Source organism: Tasmannia lanceolata, unplaced genomic scaffold (assembly GCF_043159265.1).
Source record: "Tasmannia lanceolata isolate RefF3 unplaced genomic scaffold, GAP_Taslan_0.1 ptg000020l, whole genome shotgun sequence".
NCBI lineage: Eukaryota > Viridiplantae > Streptophyta > Magnoliopsida > Canellales > Winteraceae > Tasmannia > Tasmannia lanceolata.
This window is the reverse complement of record NW_027518697.1, coordinates 33,470,778-33,489,964: the sequence shown is the minus strand read 5'-3', so window position 1 is coordinate 33,489,964 and position 19,187 is coordinate 33,470,778. Positions and strand designations below refer to the sequence as shown.

General features: G+C 41.8%; 1 protein-coding gene across 8 annotated transcripts in view; it reads left to right on the top strand.

The window, feature by feature from the left end:
* Positions 1-3,332: 3,332 nt before the first annotated feature.
* LOC143854854 (uncharacterized) overlaps positions 3,333-19,187 on the top strand; it is a 101,663-nt gene continuing 85,808 nt past the window's right edge. For 2 of the 8 annotated variants that reach the window (XR_013237612.1, XR_013237606.1), the window contains exons 1-3: positions 3,345-3,936; positions 4,469-4,591; positions 4,728-4,793. The gene's annotated coding sequence lies outside the window, so the exon portion shown is untranslated. Of the gene's footprint in view, positions 3,937-3,996; positions 4,008-4,468; positions 4,592-4,727; positions 4,794-19,187 lie in introns of those variants that run through there. The other 6 variants (XR_013237610.1, XR_013237607.1, XR_013237608.1 and 3 more) reach the window with 5 other exon arrangements.

Sequence of the window (19,187 nt, the reverse complement as noted above, 5' to 3'; positions counted from 1 at the left end):
CTCCTCCTTTGGAGTACAAATTTGCTCCCAGCTGATGGGGTGGTAAGTTCTTTCCAGGGACGACCCTGCCCACACAAAGTTACGGAAGATTCTATCAATGTCGTTTAGAATACCCATCGGAATACTAAAGGCCATAGACCAGTAAATGTTGTAAGCATTTAGAACTGTCTTTACCAGTTCTACTTTGGATAGAACTCTGTTTGCCCAGGATGCTATTTTCCCTCTGATCTTAGAGATGAGGGGGATGCAATCTCCTCTGGTAATTCTGGTATAAGAGAGAGGAAGTTCCAGGTATTTCATCGGAAGCTTCCCTTCCTCAATTTTAAAAATACGACAGATGGAATTTTTTGTTCTTTGGTTACACCTCGCAAATAAAATTTCAGATTTTCTCACATTAGCCTCTAAACCCGTACAAGCTTTGGATCTATTGAGGCACTGCATTATCATGTTGGCGTTTTGAACAGAAGCATCTGCAAATAGCATGACATCGTCAGCGTTAAACATATGAGAGATGGAGAGATTACCCTTAGTGAATGGGGTTGTGAGATGGCCCTTTTGCACCTCTTCTTCCAGAATGGTTGAGAGAATTTCCATGATAAAGCAGAAATGAGGGGAGAGAGAGGATCTCCTTGTCTGATGCCATTGGTTCCCTTAAAGTACCCATGGGGGAACCCATTAATCATTACTGAATATGAGGGAGTGGTGATACATTGCTTTATCCACTCGCACCATCTGGCGTTGAAAGCCATCTTGGACATGAAAGCAAGGATAGCCTCATGAGCCACATTATCATAAGCCTTCCTTAAATCGATTTTGAGGTAAATAGTGGGCTTCACATTTTTCCTATGGAAGTTATGGATCAAATCCTGAGTCAGCAAGAAGTTATCTTGAATTATGCCTTTAACAAAGGCAGATTGGAAGGGACCAATGATCTTATCCATCACTTTTTGAAGAATTCATTTTTCTTCACTGACCTACAAGTACAAAGTTAAGGGCAGAAAAACAAATGAACTAAATTTAAGAAAAACTAACAAGGGTTTCCTTATTTGATATTATTTCAGTTTTGTCTTAGAGATGAAGGGGGATATGATTGAATTTAATCCGGATGGAACCCTTATGATAATATTTAGTATTCACATTGTAAGATATATGGGGAACAAAAAAAGTAAAAAAAAAATATAAAAGGGTTAAAAATAATTAAATGAACTTGAACGCTAGAAAAATCACCTTAATCTCTTTAGTAAAGCTTTCCTAATATCATCCTTTTGTTTGAACTATGCTATCTTCCTCTACAATGACATGTATTTATAAGAAATTCATGAAATGTAACTATCGTTTATCCAATATTTGATCATGTTATTCTTGCTTTTATTCTGTTATCGTTATGTTCATGTGAAATTGCTTCAATGGGCTGGATTTCCTCTGGAGTTCATGCATTTCTCATTATATTCTCAGTATTAATTAATGCGATGAAGGCGTGAAGAGAAGGTTGTTTGGCTTTCTAGGTAATCATAAAAGACACTGGGTTTATTCAGCTGTGGATTGTCCAGCGAAGATACACACGATTTGTGTGTAAATTGTTGTTGAAGTAGCCGTACCTTTTGGGTGGTTCACTACCCCATCTTGTCTTTAGAGAAAGTGGTTTGGTCATTAGTAGCATCGTCTTCATTTCCAAGGGTCCATTTTGAAAGCATTTTCCTTATCTAAGGGATCTTATGGGTTTCGTTTCATGTCTATTGTTTAGGGGTTGATTGGAAGTGGGAGAAGGAACCCAATGAACTATGTTTTCATTTATAGGGTTTTAAGCCTTCAAGCTCAAAGCCCACTCTGACCAGCTTTAGAGAGACAAGAGGGAAGGTCAGAGTATAAGAGTTAGAAAACAAGAGAAGAGGAAGGGAAAAAAAGATAGGAGGGAAAGGTATTTTGGAAAGGTCTTCTTTCCAAATAAGAAATTTTCCTTTTCATACTCGTTAGTGAGGGAAGTCAAACATTGATATTTGGATTGGAGTTGGAATAATAAGGATGCATCATAGAACAACTCCAAGATGTGATGCATTTTAAGAGATATTTTCCACGATATACTTGAGCTGTTATACAATGCCATTGTTCAATTTTCCTCCACGGTAGAGGTTTCTGTAATGTGTAGTCCCTCTGCCGACCCAAGGGTCAGGATAAATATTATTTACGTTGTGGCCCAATAAATGAACAGTTCGGACCGTACTTTGATGAGGGTCCCCTGCACTTTTGGAAAAATACTCGACTTCACACACATTATATAAAAGGAAGTGATATATCCGCCCCTTTTGATTACTTGGGACAGCCAGGGCCAGTGTACGTGGCAATCAGCCCCATTGAATCCTTCTGACATGAAGTACATAAGCCCCTCTGCAGTCATTGATACACTGCTGCTGGGTGTCCCAAGTAATCAAAAGTGGCGGATATATCACTTCCCTATATAAAATATACAGGCTAAACTGAAGAGAATCCTTGCAGAAACCCATCCTCAAGAACGCCCCAACTCCCAAGTAGGTAATGATGGCACTGGAAATTGCTAAATTAATAACATTCAAATGTTAAACATGTTAAATTGAAGAAATGGGTCGTCGTTGCAGCTATTTTTGCAAGGGCGCTCTTGTTGATCAAGTGGGCCATAGCAATGTTGGGCCACATTAAAACAATTAATGGGCTAGAAAATCCACAAGGGAAATGGTATTTTCCCCCCTCCGAAGAATAAAATCCCCTCCTTTAACGTTATTCATTAAGTTTTAAAGGCAAAGCAAAATGTTAAAAGGGGGTGAATTCATCCTCAAGCAGTGAACGGGGGATATCATTTCCCAATCCACAATTGTGTGATCGCATTTAATCGGATGGTTGCTCACTTTTATTTTGAACCTTTTTAAAAACCCTCTATTTTTGGGGACGTTAACTGGTTTGAGCATCGCGATTTTGAGTTATGGTCCATCCTCATGTGGGCCATACATTGTGACACCGTCTACGTCATTCAAATCCAAAAGCTTGGCATGATTGAGTTCGAGGGTAGGCGTTTGTGGTTAGTCGTATCGCTTTGCCTCAACGGCCTACGATTCAAATAATTCCCTGGATTAAAAGTGCTCTCCGAATGGTGCTCGAAAGTCAACCGTCCCCATTCCCTTCCTCTATCAAGGTTTTTGACTCGCAATAAAGCTAGGGTCCTAATCGAGCAACTAGGGACTCCCTCATTCAAATTCAAAATAGGGAGTCATCTGTAATTTAAAATCTCAAAGCTGAAATCCAAGCAGTCAGTATTCCATATGCGAAGTTTCAAATATATCCAAAACGTTTCATTACCCTCGAGAGCCCGTATGGTTTGCAATGGGTGCAGCCGTGCAGGGGATATATTCGTCATTCTATTATAGTACAGTTGTATACTGTCGAAAAGTGTAGGGACTCCCTCATCATTCATCTCCAAAAGAGAGTCTTCTGTAACTCAAAGCGGAAATCCAGCCAGTGGGTTCGCCATATTTGAAATTCCAAATCTATCCAAGTCGTTTGATACATACCTATTCTGCTATTCAAAACCCCCAGAGCCCCTATTGTTTGCAATTCCTAGAGGGATACATTCGTCATTCTATTCGTCAGTCTGATCCATGTTTCTAAAAACCTAGGGTTAGGGTTTCTTCTCCCAGTCCCTCTCTATCTGTTCATAATTTGCGATTTAGCTATGGAGAATGCCGATTAGGGCACGTTAAATCTATTCACGAAGCTCGATCTGAAAGAGATTCGTGAGATGTTCCGATTCGAAGAGAAGAAGGTGCAAAAACGACTCCTGATCCTCGCTCTTTGATTCTTCTCTGGTTCCCAAAATCCATGGCCGAAGCTCTGTCGATAATTCCGGAAGCTGTTCTTCGTAATCTCGCTGACAAGCTCTAAGAGAAGCGGAAGAATGCCGCCCTAGAGGTATGCACCTATCCGTATCTAGGGTTTGAAATGGCTCAAGGCGTTCAAATTGGCCATTTTCCGCCCTAGAGGTATGCACCTATCTTAATCTAGGGTTTGAAATGGCTTAGGGCGTTCAAATTGGCCATTTTCTGCCCTAGAGGTATACGCCTATCTTTATCTAGGGTTTGAAATGGCTTAGGGCGTTCAAATTGGCCATTTTCTGCTCTAGAGGTATGCTCCTATCTTCATCTAGGCTTTGAAATGGCTTAGAGCGTTCAAATTGGCCATTTTCTGCCCTAGAGGTATGCTCCTATCTTTATCTAGGGTCTGAAATGGCTTAGGGCGTTCAAATTGGCCATTTTCTGCCCTAGGGGTATGCTCCTATCTTCATCTAGGGTTTGAAATGGCTTAGGGCGTTCAAATTGGCCATTTTCTGCCCTAGAGGTATCCGCCTATCTTTATCTAGGGTTTGAAATGGATTTAGGCCGTTCAAATTGGCCTCAATCAACTTTTGAATTTGTTTTGTTATTTCTACTTTTTTTTCTTTCAGGTTGAACTTTGAAGGGATTGTAAAGCAGCTTGCGGCAGCAGAAGATCATGACAAGATAGCAGCGGTGATCAATCTCTTAACTACAGAGTTCACATACTCCCCCCTCGAGTGAATCATCGGAAGGTTTGTATTTCTTTTAAATTTCTCTCTCATCTTTTTGCAATATATTAATTATTTGTTTTTGCTCGAGGTAGAGAAATTTACCACTTGAATGTGTATTTATTAATGAAAATGTTTTCTGTTTATTATTTTTTGGTAGGGTGTATTGATAGGGCTTGCTGCAGCAACGGTTGGTTTGACATCAGGAGCTGCTCAGCATCTTGAGGTAAGGAATTTGAGAAATGAATTATGTTTTTTAGTTTTCCACTTTGTAATTTTTATTTGCTTAGTTTCGCAACTTAGAATTTAATGTAACACAGCTAAGTATAGCTGAAGATCCATTAGTTTCGCAACTTAGAATTTAATGTAACACAGCTAAGTATAGCTGAAGATCCATTAGTTTCGCAACTTAGAATGGCCCACGATCAAACTAGTACTTTTGACTCCATGGGATCTATGGGTTGCGTGCTGAAACCAGTTTTCTAGCGATCCCGTACTTTTCTTGGTCTGTAAGTTCCACTACCTCACACCATTCAAAAAAAAAAAAAGAAAGTTCCACTCTCTCTAACTTCTACTTATGATGAATGTGCGGATACTCTTGGTTCTTGGATGCTATAAATCGAACCCATATCAGCTCATTGATGTTTTTCCAAATTAAAAACTAGAAGCATATCATGTTGCTGAACGGTTTAGCCTTGTATTCTTAGCTACTCTTGGCTCAATATTATATTCTTTAACCCTAAAATCATGCATGAAACAATTAGACTGTTATTTGGAGGCCCAATGGATGACGTTTGGCATTTTTTTTCATACTTTTGGTTATGAATAGCTCAAGGCTTGCTTTCAAAAAAAAAGAAAAAGAAAGAAAAGCTCAAGGCTAGTAATCCTAGATATCTTTCTCTTTTGTTATTTATTTATTTTTGTAATTTTTTGCTTTGGTTTGGTTACATATTGGTTTTTTTCCCTTTTCATTTCAAACGCTGACCATTTTGCCCTCTTTTTGTGTGAGACAATTTTAAGGTACTTTTCTCTGTGCCAGCTATGTTTTTTTTCCTTAGCTTCTTTATTCTCCACGAGTCCAAAATGTGGGATTTATTCTTGTTGGTAATCCATGATATGCCTTATGTGGTAAGGACTTACATATCCAAAATCCCATTTTAAAATCAGAGAACAATATCTATCTAGTGATCTCTATCCTTCTAACAGCTCTTTCAGTCCTATAGGCAACATCCATTGCCCGCTGCCTTGCCATGTAAATTGCATACAATAGGTCTTGCATCTCAAACTAATCTGTCAGTTCTCATCTCTTGATGGTGGCCTTCCTGTGCAGGGTCTATATCTCTGTTCCTTCATGTTAAACCGCTTGCAACTCTATCCTTGTGTGTTGTGATTGGCTGCAAGTTCAAGCAGTTTAGGATCCACCTAGTTTTGTAGACATCTCTGAGGCATATTGTGTCTGAAAAGGGTTCTTGTCTATTCCCAATGTAGAGTCACAAATCAAAATACACCAGATATAATCTTCAAACTCACTCTATGCTAACTGCAGTGGATCAGCTCTAATCAACAACTGGCTTAAATACCCCCATGTGGAATAGCTTTTTGAGATGAATTTGAATGTCATACATTGTCCATGCCCTATTAAACTACCTGAGACTGGGGACAGAATCCCCCCTCTCTTGTAGGTCTAAACACCTCACTCTAAGTGAGGAACATGGGTTGTACACTGCTTTCTTTCTCTTTCTCATTTTTCTTATTTTCCATGAAACTATTTCATATAATTGTTTAGAACTTGGATTCGGCTGGTTGTCGCCATCGGATACAATGTCGCCTCGGATGCATTGTTGCCTCGGTTATAAAGTCGCTTCGAATACAATGTAGCCTGGTATAATGTCGCTTCGGATACTATGTTGCCTTCGGATATAATGTCTCTTCAAATATAGTGTATCATCCGATACTATTTTTCTTTAAGATCCAAGGTCGCTTAGGATACTATGTCATCGTCGGATACAATGTCACCTCGGAAACCATGTTTCCTCTGGTATAAAGTCGCGTCGTATAAAATGTAGCCTCGGATACTATGTTGCCTTTGAATATAATGTCGCCTCTGACACAATACAGGAATACTATTTTCTTTCGGATACAAAGTCGCTTCGGATGCTGTGTTGCCTTCGAATATAATGTCGCCTCGGATACACTGTTGCCTCAGAGACAATGTCGCCTCGGAGACGATGTTGCCTTCGGCTACAATGTCGCATCAGATACTATGTTGCCATTGGATATAATGTCGCCTCGGACACAATGTAGCCTCGGATACTATTTCTTTCGGATACAAGGTTGCTTTTGATATAATGTCGCCTACGGATACAATGTCACTTCGGATACAATCTATCCTCGGATATAAAGTTGCCTCGGGTACAATGTAGCCTCAGATACTATGTTGCCTTCGGCTACAATATCGCATCGGATACTATGTAGCCATCGGATATAATGTCGCGTCGGATACTATTTCATTCGGATACAAAGTCGTTTCTGATACTATTTCGCCTTCGGATACAATGTCGCCTCGGATAAAATGTTGCTTCGGATATAAAGTTGCCTCGTATACAATGTAGCCTCGGATACTATGTTGCCTTCGGCTACAATGTCACTTCGGATACTATGTTGCCTTCGGCTACAATGTCGCCTCAGATACAATGTTGCCTCGGATACTATTTTGCGTTCGGATACAAGGTTGCTTCGGATACTATGTCGCCTTCGGATACAATATCGCCTTCGATAAAATGTTGCCTCGAATATAGAGTCACCTCGGTTACAATATTGCCCTTCAGCTACAATGTCGCTTCAGATACTACGTTGCCTTCGGATACAATGTCGCCTCCAATACAATGTAACCTCAGATACTATTTTGCTTTCGGATACAAATTCGCTTCGGATACAATACCACCATAAGCTACAATGTCGCCTTGGATACAATGTTGCATCGGATATAAAGTCGCCTCGGGTACAATGTAGCCTCGGGTACTATCCTCCCTCCGGGTACAATGTAGCTTCGGATAGTAAACTGCGCTCGGTAACTATGTTGCTTTCGGATACAAGGTCACTTCGGATACTTTGTCGCCTTCGGATACAATGTCGCCTCGGATACAATGCTGCCTTCGGATACAATGTCGCCTCGGATACAATGCCCTTCGGCTCAAATGTCGCTTCGGATGCTATGTTGCCTTCGGATATATTGTCGCCTCGGATACGATGTAGCCTCGCATACTATTTTGCTTTCGGATACTAGTTCGCTTCGGATACTTTGTCGCCGTCGCATTCAATGTCGCATCGGATACAATGTTGCCTCGGATATTAAGTCGCCTCTGATACAATGTAGCCTCGTTTACTATGTTTCCTTCGGTTACAATGTCAATTCGGATACTATGTTGCCTTCGTATATAATGTCGCCTCAGACACAATGTAGCCTCGGATACTATTTTTTCTTTCGGATAGGTCGCTTTGGATACAATGTCGCATTCGGATACAATGTCGCCCTAGATATAATGTTGCCTCGGTTATAAAGTCACCTCGGATACATTGTAGCCTCGGATATTATGTTGCATTCGGCTACAATGTCGATTCGGATACTACGTTGCCTTGGGATATAATGTCCCCTCGGGTACAATGTAGCCTCACATACTATTTTGCTTTCCGATACAAGGTCAGTTCGGATACTATGTCGCATTCAGAAACAATATCGCCTCGGATATAAAGTCAGCTCGGATACAATGTTGCCCTTCGGCTATAATGTCGGATCGGATACTATGTTACATTTGGAAATAATGTCGCCTCGTATACAATGTAGCCTCAGATACTATTTTCTTTCGGATACCAGGTCACTTCTGTTACTATGTCGCCTTTGGATACAATGTCGCGTCGGATACAATGTTGCCTCCGATATAAAGTAGCCTCGAATACAATGTAGCCTCGGGTATTGTGTTGCCTTTGGCTACAATGTCGCATGGGATACTATATTGCCTTCGAATATAATGTCGCCTCGGATACAATGTTGCCTCGAATATAAAGTCACATTGGATATAATGTAGCTTCGGATACTATGTTGACTTCGGCTACAATGTCTCTTCGGATACTATGTTGGCTTCGGATATAATGTCGCCTCGGATACTATTTTGCTTTCAGATACAAGGTCGCTACGGATACTATGTCGCCTTAGGATACAATGTTGCCTCGGATACTATGTTGCCTTCAGGTACAACGTCGTTTCGGATATAATGTCGCCACAGATACAATGTAGCCTCAGATACTATTTCTCCTATGATACATTGTTGCGTCGGATACAATGTAGCCTCGGATACAATGTTGCCTTCGGCTACAGTGTCGCATCGGATACTATGTTGCCATTAGATATAATGTCGCCTCGGATACAATGTACCCTCGGATACTATTTCTTTCGGATACAAAGTCGCTTCGGATACTATGTCAGCTATGGATACAATGTCGCCTCGGCTACAATGTTGCCTCGGATATAGAGTTGCCTCTGATACAATATAGCCTTGGATACTAAGTTGCCTTCGGTACAATGTCGCATAAGATACTATGTTGAAATCAGATATGTTGCCTCGGATACAATGTAGCCTCGGATACTATTTCATTCGTATACAAGGTCACTTCGTATACTATTTCGCCTCTGATATAAAGTCACCTCAGATACAATGTTGCCTCTGATATAAAGTCGCTTCGGATACAATGTAGCCTTGGATACTACGTTGCCTTCGGCTACAATGTCGCTTCAGATACTATGTTGCCTTCAGATACAATGATGCCTCGGATACAATGATGCCTTCGGATACTATGTCGCCTTGGATAAAATGTTGCCTCGAGTATTAAGTCACCTCAGTACAGTGTTGCCCTTCGGCGACAATGTCGCTTCAGATAGTACGTTGCCTTCGGATGTAATGTCGCTTCGGATACAATGTAGCCTCATATACTATTTTGCTCTCGGATACAAATTTGCTTCGGATACAATGTCGCCATTTGATACACTGTCGCTTGGGATACAATGTTGCCTCGGATATAAAGTCACTTCGGTTATAATGTAGCCTCGGGTACTATGCTGCCTCTGGATACAATGTAGCTTCGAATACTATGTTCCCTCTTATACAGTGTAGTCTTGTAACTATTTTGCTTTCAGATATAAGGTTGCTTCGAATACTATGTCGGCTTCGGGTACAATGTCGCCTCGGATAAAATGTCGCTTCAGATATAGTCGCCTCGGATACAATGTAGCCCTTCGGCTACAATGTCGTTTCGGATACTATGTTGGCTTCGGATATAATGTCGCCTCGAAAATGATGTAGCCTCGGATACTATTTTTCTTTCGGATACTACTTCGCTTCGGATACTCTGTCGCTATCGCATACAATGTCGCATCGGACACAATGTTGCCTCGGATATAAAGTCGCCTTTGATATAATGTAGCCTCGGTTATTATACTTCCTTTGGCTATAATGTCGCTTCGGATACTATGTTGCCTTCAGATATAATGTCGCCTCAGATACAATGTTGCCTCGTATACTATTTTCTTTCGGATAGATGGTTGCTTTGGATGCAATGTCACCTTCTGATATAATGTTGCTTCGGTTATAAAGTCGCCTCGGATACAATGTAGCCTCGGATACTATGTTGCCTTCGGCTACAATGTTAATTCGGATACTATGTTGCCTTTGGATATAATGTCCCCTCGGATACAATGTAGCCTCGGATACTATTTTGCTTTTCAATACAAGGTCGGTTCGGATACTATGTCATCTTCGGATACAATATCGCCTCGGATACAATGTTGCCCTTCGACTATAATGTCGGATCGGATACTATGTTACCTTTGGATATAATGTCGCGTCGGATACAATGTAGCCTCTGATACTATTTTCTTTCGGATACAAGGTCGCTTCGGTTACTTTGTCGCCTTCGGATACAATGTTGCCTCGGATATAAAGTCGTCTCGAATACAATGTAGCCTCGGGTATTATGTTGCCTTCGGCTACAATGTCGCTTCAGATACTATATTGCCTTCGGATATAAGGTCGCCTCGGATAAAATGTTGCCTCGAATATAATGTCGCCTTGGATACAATGTAGCCTCGGATACTATGTTGACTTCGGCTACATTGTCACTTCAGATACTATGTTGGCTTTGGATATAATGTCGCCTCGGATACAATGTAGCCTCGGATACTAGTTTGCTTTCGAATACAAGGTTGCTACGGATACTATGTCGCCTTCGGATACACTATTGTCTCAGATTCATTGTTGCCTCGGATATAAAGTTGCCTTGAATACAATGTTTCCTCGGATACTATGTTGCCTTCGGGTACAACGTCGCTTCAGATATAATGTCGCCACAGATATAATGTAGCCTCGGATACTATTTTTCCTCGGATACATTGTTGCGTCGGATACAATGTTGAATTCGGCTACAATGTCGCATCGGATACTATGTAGCCATCGGATATAATGTCGCCTTGGATACAATGTAGCCTCAGATACTATTTCTTTCGGATGTAAAGTCGCATCGGATACTATGTCACCTACGGATTCAATGTCGCCTCGGCCACAACGTTGCCTCGAATATAAAGTTGCCTCGGATATAATATAGCCTTGGATACTATGTTGCCTTCGGCTACAATGTTGCATCGGATACTATGTTGCCATCAGATATAATGTAGCCTCGGATACTATTTCATTCATATACAAGGTCACTTCGGATACTATTCCGCCTTCGGATACAAGTCGCCTTCGATACAATGTTGCCTTTGATATAAAGTCTCCTCGGATACAATGTAGCCTTGGATACTATGTTGCCTTCGATTACAATGTCGCTTCAGATACTATGTTCCCTTCGGATATAATGTCGCCTCGGATACAATGATGCATCGGATACAATGATGCCTTCGGATAGAAGGTCGCTTCGGATACTATGCCGCCTTCAGATACAATGTCGCCTTGGATAAAATGTAGCCTCGAATATAAAGTCACCTCGGTACAATGTTGCCCTTCGGAATGTCGCTTTAGATATTACATTGCCTTCGAATATAATGTCGCGTCGGATACCATTCCGCCTTCGGATACAAGTCGCCTTGGATACAATGTTGCCTTTGATATAAAGTCGCCTTGGATACATTGTAGCCTCGGATACTATGTTGCCTTTGGCTACAATGTCGCTTCAGATGCTACGTTGCCTTCGGATACAATGTCGCCTTGGATACAATGTAGCCTCAGATACTATTTTGCTTTCGGATACAAATTTGCTTCGGATACAATGTCGCCATTGGATACAATGTTGTCTTGGATACAATGTTGCCTCGGATATAAAGTCGCCTCGGATATACTGTAGCCTCCGGTACTATGCTGCCTCCGGGAACAATGTAGCTTCCGATACTATGTTACCTTCGGATATAATGTTGCCTCTTATACACTGTAGTCTCGTAACTATTTTGCTTTCGGATACAAGGTCGCTTCGGATACTATGTCGCCTTTGGATTTGTTGTCACCTTGGATAAAATGTCGCTTCAGATATAAAGTCGTATCGGATACAATGTAGCCCTTCGGCTAAAATGTCATTTCGGATACTATGTTGGCTTCAGATATAGTGTCGCCTTGAAAACGATGTAGCCTCGGATACTATTTTTCTTTCGGATACTAGTTCGCTTCGGATAGTCTGTCGCCGTCGCATACAATGTCGTATCGGATACAATGTTGCCTCGGATATAAAGTCGCCTCTGATACAATGTAGCTTCGGTTACTATGTTGCCTTCGGCTACAATGTTGCTTTGGATACTATGTTGCCTTCGGATATAATGTCACATCGGATACAATGTATCGTCAAATACTATATTGCTTTCGGATATAAGGTTGCTTTGGATACAATGTCGCCATCGGATGCAATGTTGCCTCGGATCTAAAGTTGCCATCGGATGAAATGTTGCCTCGGATCTAAAGTCGCCTCGAGTACTATGTTTCCTTCGGCAACAATATCTCTTTGGATACTATGTTGCCTTCGGATATAATGTCGCCTCGGATACAATGTAGCCTCGGATACAATGTAGCCTCAGATACTATTTTTCTTTCTCATACAAGGTTGCTTCGGATACTATGTCGCCTCGGATACAATGTTGCCTCGGATATAAAGTCGCATCGGAAACTATGTAGCCTCAAATACTATGTTGCCTTCAGCTACAATGTCGCTTTGGATACTATGTTGCCTTCGGATATAATGTCGCCTAGGAAACAATGTAGCATCGGATACTATTTTTTTCCGGATATAAGGTCGCTTCGGATACTATGTCGCCTTCGGATACAATGTTGGCTCGGATATAAAGTCGCCTCGGAAACAATTTTGTCCTTCTACTACAATGTAGCCTCGTATAATATTTTGCTTTCGGATACTAGGTCGCTTTGGATACTATGTCGCCTTCGGATACAATGTCGCCTCGGATACAATGTAGCCTCAAATATAATGTCGCCTCGGATACACTGTAGCCTCGGATACTATGTTGCCTTCGGCTATAATGTCGCTTCGGGTACTATGTTGCCTTCTGATATAATGTCGCTTCGGATACTATGTTGCCTTCAGATATAATGTCGCTTCGGATACTATGTTGCTTTCGAATATAATGTCGCCTCGAAAACAATGTAGCATCGGATACTATTTTTTTTCTTATACAAGGTCGCTTCGGATACTATGTCGCCTTCGGATACAATGTCCCCTAGGATAAAAGGTCGGCTCGGATACAATGTTGCCCTTCGACTACAATGTCGCTTCAGATATAATGTTGCCTCGGATACAATGTAGCCTCGAAAACTATTTTGCTTTCGGATATTAGGTCGCTTCGGATGTTATGTCGCCTTAGGATATAATGTTTCCTCGGATACATTGTAGCTTCGTATATAATGGCGCCTCGGTTACAATGTAGCGTAGGATACTATGTTGCCTTTGGCTACAATGTCCCTTCGGATACTATGTTGCCTTTGGATATAATGTCGCCTCGGATACTATGTCGCCTTCGGATATGTTGTCGCCTTCGGATATAATGTCACCTTCAAATACAATGTTGCTTCGGATATAAAGTCGCCTTGGATACAATGTAGCCTTGGATACTATGTTCCCTTCGGCTACAATGTCGCTTTGGATACTATGCTGCCTTCGCATATAATGCCGCCTCAGATACAATGTTGCCTTGAATACTATTTTATTTTTGGATAGTAGGTCGTTTGGAATATTATGTCGCCTTCGGATACAATGTCGCCCCGGATATATTGTTGCCTTAGATATAAAGCCTCCTCGGATACAATGTTGCCCTTCGCCTACATTGTATCTACGGATTCTATGTTACATTCGGATATAATATCGCTTCAGATATAATGTAGCCTCGGATATTAGTTTGCTTTTGCGTACAAGGTCGCTTCGGATACTCTGTCGCCTTCCGATACAATGTTGCCTCAGATATAAGGTCGCGTCAAATACAATGTTGCCCTTCGGCTTTAATGTCGCTTTGGATATATACTATGTTGCCTTCGGATACAATGTAGCCTCTGATATTATTTTGCTTTCGGATACAAGGTGGCTTCGAGTACTATGTCGCCGTTGCTTATGATGTCGCATCGGATACAATGTTGCCTAGGATATAAAGTCACCTCGGATACACTGTTGACTTTGGCTACAATGTCGCTTTAGATACTATGTTGCCTTCGGATATATTATCGCCTCAGATACAATGTAGCCTCAGATACTATTTTCTATTTGATAGAAGGTCGCCTTCAGATACAATATCGCCTCGGATATAATGTCGCCTTGGATACTATGTTCCCTTCGGCTACATTCTTGCTTCGGATACTATGTTGGCTTCGGATATAATGTTCCCTTGGATACAATGTAGCCTCAGATACTATTTTGTTTTCGGATAGAAGGTCAGTTCGGATAAAATGTTGCCTCGGATATAAAGACGCCTCGGATACAATGTTGCCCTTCGGATATAATGTCGCTTCGGATACTATGTTGCCTTCGGATATAATGTCACCTCGGATACAATGTAGCCTCAGATACTATTTTACTTTCGGATACAAGGTCGCTTCGGATATAATGTTCTCATCGGATGCAAGGTTGCCTCAGATACAATGTTTCTTCTGATATAAAGTTGCCTTGGATACAATGTAGCCACGGGTACTATGTTGCCTTCGGCTACAATGTCGCTTCGGATCCTATGTTGTGTTCGGATATAATGTTGCCTTGGATACAATGTACCCTCGGATACTATTTTGCTTTCTAAGACAAGGTCGCTTCGGATACTATGTCGCCTTCGGATACGATGTCGCCTTGGATACAATGTTGCCTCGAATATAAGGCCACCTCGGATATAAAGTCGCTTCTGATTCGATGTAGCCTCGGATACTATGTTGCCTTCGGCTATAATGTCGCTTCGGATTCAATGTTGTCGCCTCGGATACAATGTTTCCTCTCATATAAAGTCGCCTTGGGTACAATGTTGCCTCGGATATTATGTTGCCTTCGACTACAATGTCACATCGGATACTATGTTACCTTCGGATATAATGTAGCCTCGGATACTATTTTGCTTTCGGATACAAGGTTCCTTCGGATACTATGTCTCCTTCGGATACAATGTCGCCTCGGATACAATGTTGCCTCGAATATAAAGTCGCCTTGGATATAATGTAGCCTTGGATACTATGATGCCTTTGGCTACAATGTCGCTTCGGATACTATGTTGCTTTTGGATATAATGTCCCCTCGGATACAATGTAAGCTCGAATACTATTTTGCTTTTGGATAGTAGGTCGCCTTCGGATGCTATGTCTCCTTCGGATGCAATGTCGCTTCGGATACAATGTTACCTCGGATATAAAGTCGCCTCAGATACAATGTTACCCTTCGGCTACAATGTCGCTTCGGATACTATGTTGCCTTCGGATACAATGTAGCCTCGGATGCTATTTTGCTTTCGGATATATGGTCGCCGTCGGATACAATGTCGCCGTGAATACAATGTTGTCTCAGATATAAAGTCGCCTCGGATACGGTGTTGGCTTGGATACTATGTTGTCTTCGGCTACAATGTCGCTTCGGACACTATGTTGCCTTCGGATATAATGTAGCCTCGGATACAATGTTGCCTCGGATATAAAGTCGCCTTCAGATACAATGTCGCCTCAGAGACAATGTAGCCTCGGATACTTTGCTGCTTTCTGCTACAATGTCGCTTCGGATATAATGTTGCCTCGGAAACAATGTAGCATCGGATAATATTTTGCTTTCGGATACAAGGTCGCTTCGGATACTATGTCGCCTTCGCATACAATGTCCCCTTGGATACAATGTTGCCTCGGATGTAAAGTCGCCTTGGATACAATGTTCCCCTTCGACTACAATGTCGCTTTGGATATAATGTCACCTCGAATACAATTTCGCTTCGGATACTATGTCGCCTTCGGATACTATGTCGACTTCGGGTACAATGTCACCGCAGATACAATTTGCGTTGGATATAAAGTCGCCTCGGATACAATGTTGCCTCGGATACGATGTTGCTTTCGGTTACAATGTCGCTTTAGATACTATGTTGCCTTCGGATAGAATGTCGCCTCGGATACAATGTAGCCTTGGATACTATTTTGCTTTTGGATACAAGGTCCCTCCGGATACTATGTCGCCTTCGGATACAATGGTCGGTTCGGATACAATATTGCCTTTGATATAAAGTCGCCTCGGATACAATGTTGCCCTTCGGCTACAATGTCTCTTCGGATACTATGTTGCCTTCGGATATAATGTCGCCTCGGATACAATGTTGCCTCGGTTATTGTTTTGCTTTCGGATACAAGGTCGCTTCGGATACAATGTTGCCTCTGATATAAACTCATCTCGGATACAATGTAGCCTCGGATACTATGTTGCCTTCGGATAAAATGTCGCTTCGGATACTATGTTGCTTTCGGATATAATGTCGCCTCGGATACTATGTAGCCTCAGATACTCTTTTGCTTTCGGATAGAAGGTCACTTCGGATATTAGGTCGCTTTCGGATATAGTGTGGCCCCGGGTACAATGTGGCTGCGGATATAAAGTCGCCTCCGATACAATGTTGCCCTTCGGCTACAATGTTGCTTCGGATACTATGTTGCCTTCGGATATAATGTCGTCTTGGATACAATGTAGCCTTGGATACTATTTTGCTTTTGGATACAAGTTGGCTTTGGATATAGTGTCGCCTCACATACAATGTAACATCGAATACTAGTTTGCTTTCGGATACTATGTCGCCTTCGGATACAATAGATAGTAGTGTCAACTTGCATTCCATAGCAAGAAAGGATTCCCCTTCCTTATATTCGAACCCTATATTATATTACGAATTAGATCTGATGTGGTTTTAAAAAAAAGGGAATGTCAACGCATCTGTGAATAAACGATTGATCTCTATTAATAGACCTGCTAAAGACCCGAACCATAGAGTAGTTAGCACAGGTGCCACGGAGAGATATGTTTTTATATCTCGCATTGAAAATCCTCCTTTATTGTAAGATGCTAGGATTTAAGGGACTTACCAGTTTTTTGAATATCAGTTACCACTGATAATTTTCTCCAGGGAGGTGGGGAGGCACCGGATATAACATAAATTGCGAATTTATAGTCGAATTCCACCCATAGGGATTCGATTCCCAGTGAGATTGCCAATCTGATGCCATAGTAAATCGCGAGAATTTCCAGTTCGTAAATTTCCTCTTTAGTTACATTCATTGAGAACATTACTACGCCTATCCCTTCGTTGTCTCTGAGAATGCCACCAATGCCTCCACCGTTGTCATCCAATGATGCATCTGAGTTCAACTTCCATTCACCGTGATTTGGTTTTATCCTGATACATGTTTTTGGTGATGAAGATCGCTGGATGAATTTGTAACCAAAGTTATGAGCTGTGAGTAATGCTCTCGAGGTGAACTAATCTGCAATTTCAAAGGAATTGACTTTGATCTTCACTTCTCGAAGGATGTCTTCAAGGATATCAGCCTCTTGTCTTGCTTCATTTTCGAAGATGCGGTTGTTTCTTTCCCTCCACACACGGTAGATGGTAGAAGAAAAGCAGAATTTGAGAGCTGTTGCTGCTTGTCCTTGACCGGCTGCATTTTTCCTAAGCCATTGTTCTTCATCAATCAGGGTCCTTGCTAGTTTCCTCCAAAAGCCACATTGCCATAATATCGAGCGTGAAATCCAGCCAGTGAAGCTGCAGTTGAAGAAAATATGGTTCAAGGATGCAATATCGATACATCGCCATAGTATCGATATGTACCATGTCCCGTATCTCATCGAGGATGCAAGCAGTTCTCCATGGTGTCCGGGGCTCCGGTTCGCAGCCCATGCAATCGCATTGGCGGAATTACCTTTGACAATAGGAGGCCCCAAATTATGAGCTATAGCCTCGGCTTCATTAGCATCACAAATGCCCTTCCATCCTGAAAAAATATGATGGGCACCCCCATCGCATTACAGATTTTGCCACCAATACCAGCATTGCCAGGATTCCCCATAGAGCTTTCATCGAAGGTTCAGTTTGAACCACCCTTCCAGTGATGGTAACCGTTGCGGTAACAGTTTTGATGAATTCCTTTTCCCCAATCTCTTAAACCACATTGCGAAGTATGTTACCGACTGAGTACGGGATTGCAACAGTAGCCTTGGACCGCACAACAATGGCCATTTTGATACCAAATGCGATGTGGTACCAGCTCCTCGATTTGTCATTAAAGATTCGGTTGTTCCGCTCCAGCCAGATTAACCAGATAATATCATAAGGCATAGATGACCACATTGGATTGCCAAGATACCCTTGAAAGGCCCCACTCCAATTTAGTAAGGTCTTTGATATGCTATTCTGAAGGACCCACGATACACAGAAAAATTTGAATAAGCGCATCCAGATGGGAAAAGGGTATGGGCACAAGATGAATAAGTGATCGAAAGACTCTTCGGCGTTACGATAGAGAAAACACACCGACTAGCTAATCGAAATGACCTTCGCTTAAGCCGATAACATATGTTGATGCAGCGGTGAGACACCGTCCAAGTGAAACCTGTGATGCGAGGAGGGATACATGGTCTCCATAATTTGGCCCGCTTTGATGCTGGTCTATCACCGTCAGTCAGTTGTCACCATCATTCAGTTTTTTGAAGAACGTTTTGACAGAAAATCCACATGAGTCCGGTGTCCATATCCATCTATCAGCTTCATGGTGAGATAGATAAGATACATCTAAGATTCTCAGGAGTGACAAATCTAGCAATTTCTCCATCTTTTAAGTCCCGTTTAGATGCTATTCTGAAGGACCCATGGTACACCGAAAAGTTTGAAAAAGCACATCCAGATGGAAAAAGAGTACGGGTACAAGATGAATAAATGACCCAAAGACTCTTCCGCGTTATGATAGAGAACGCACCAACTAGCTAATCGAAATGACCTTCGCTTAAGCCAATCACATATGTTGATGCAGCGATGAGACACTGTCCAAGCTAAACTCGTGATGCGAGGAGGGATACATGGTCTCCATAA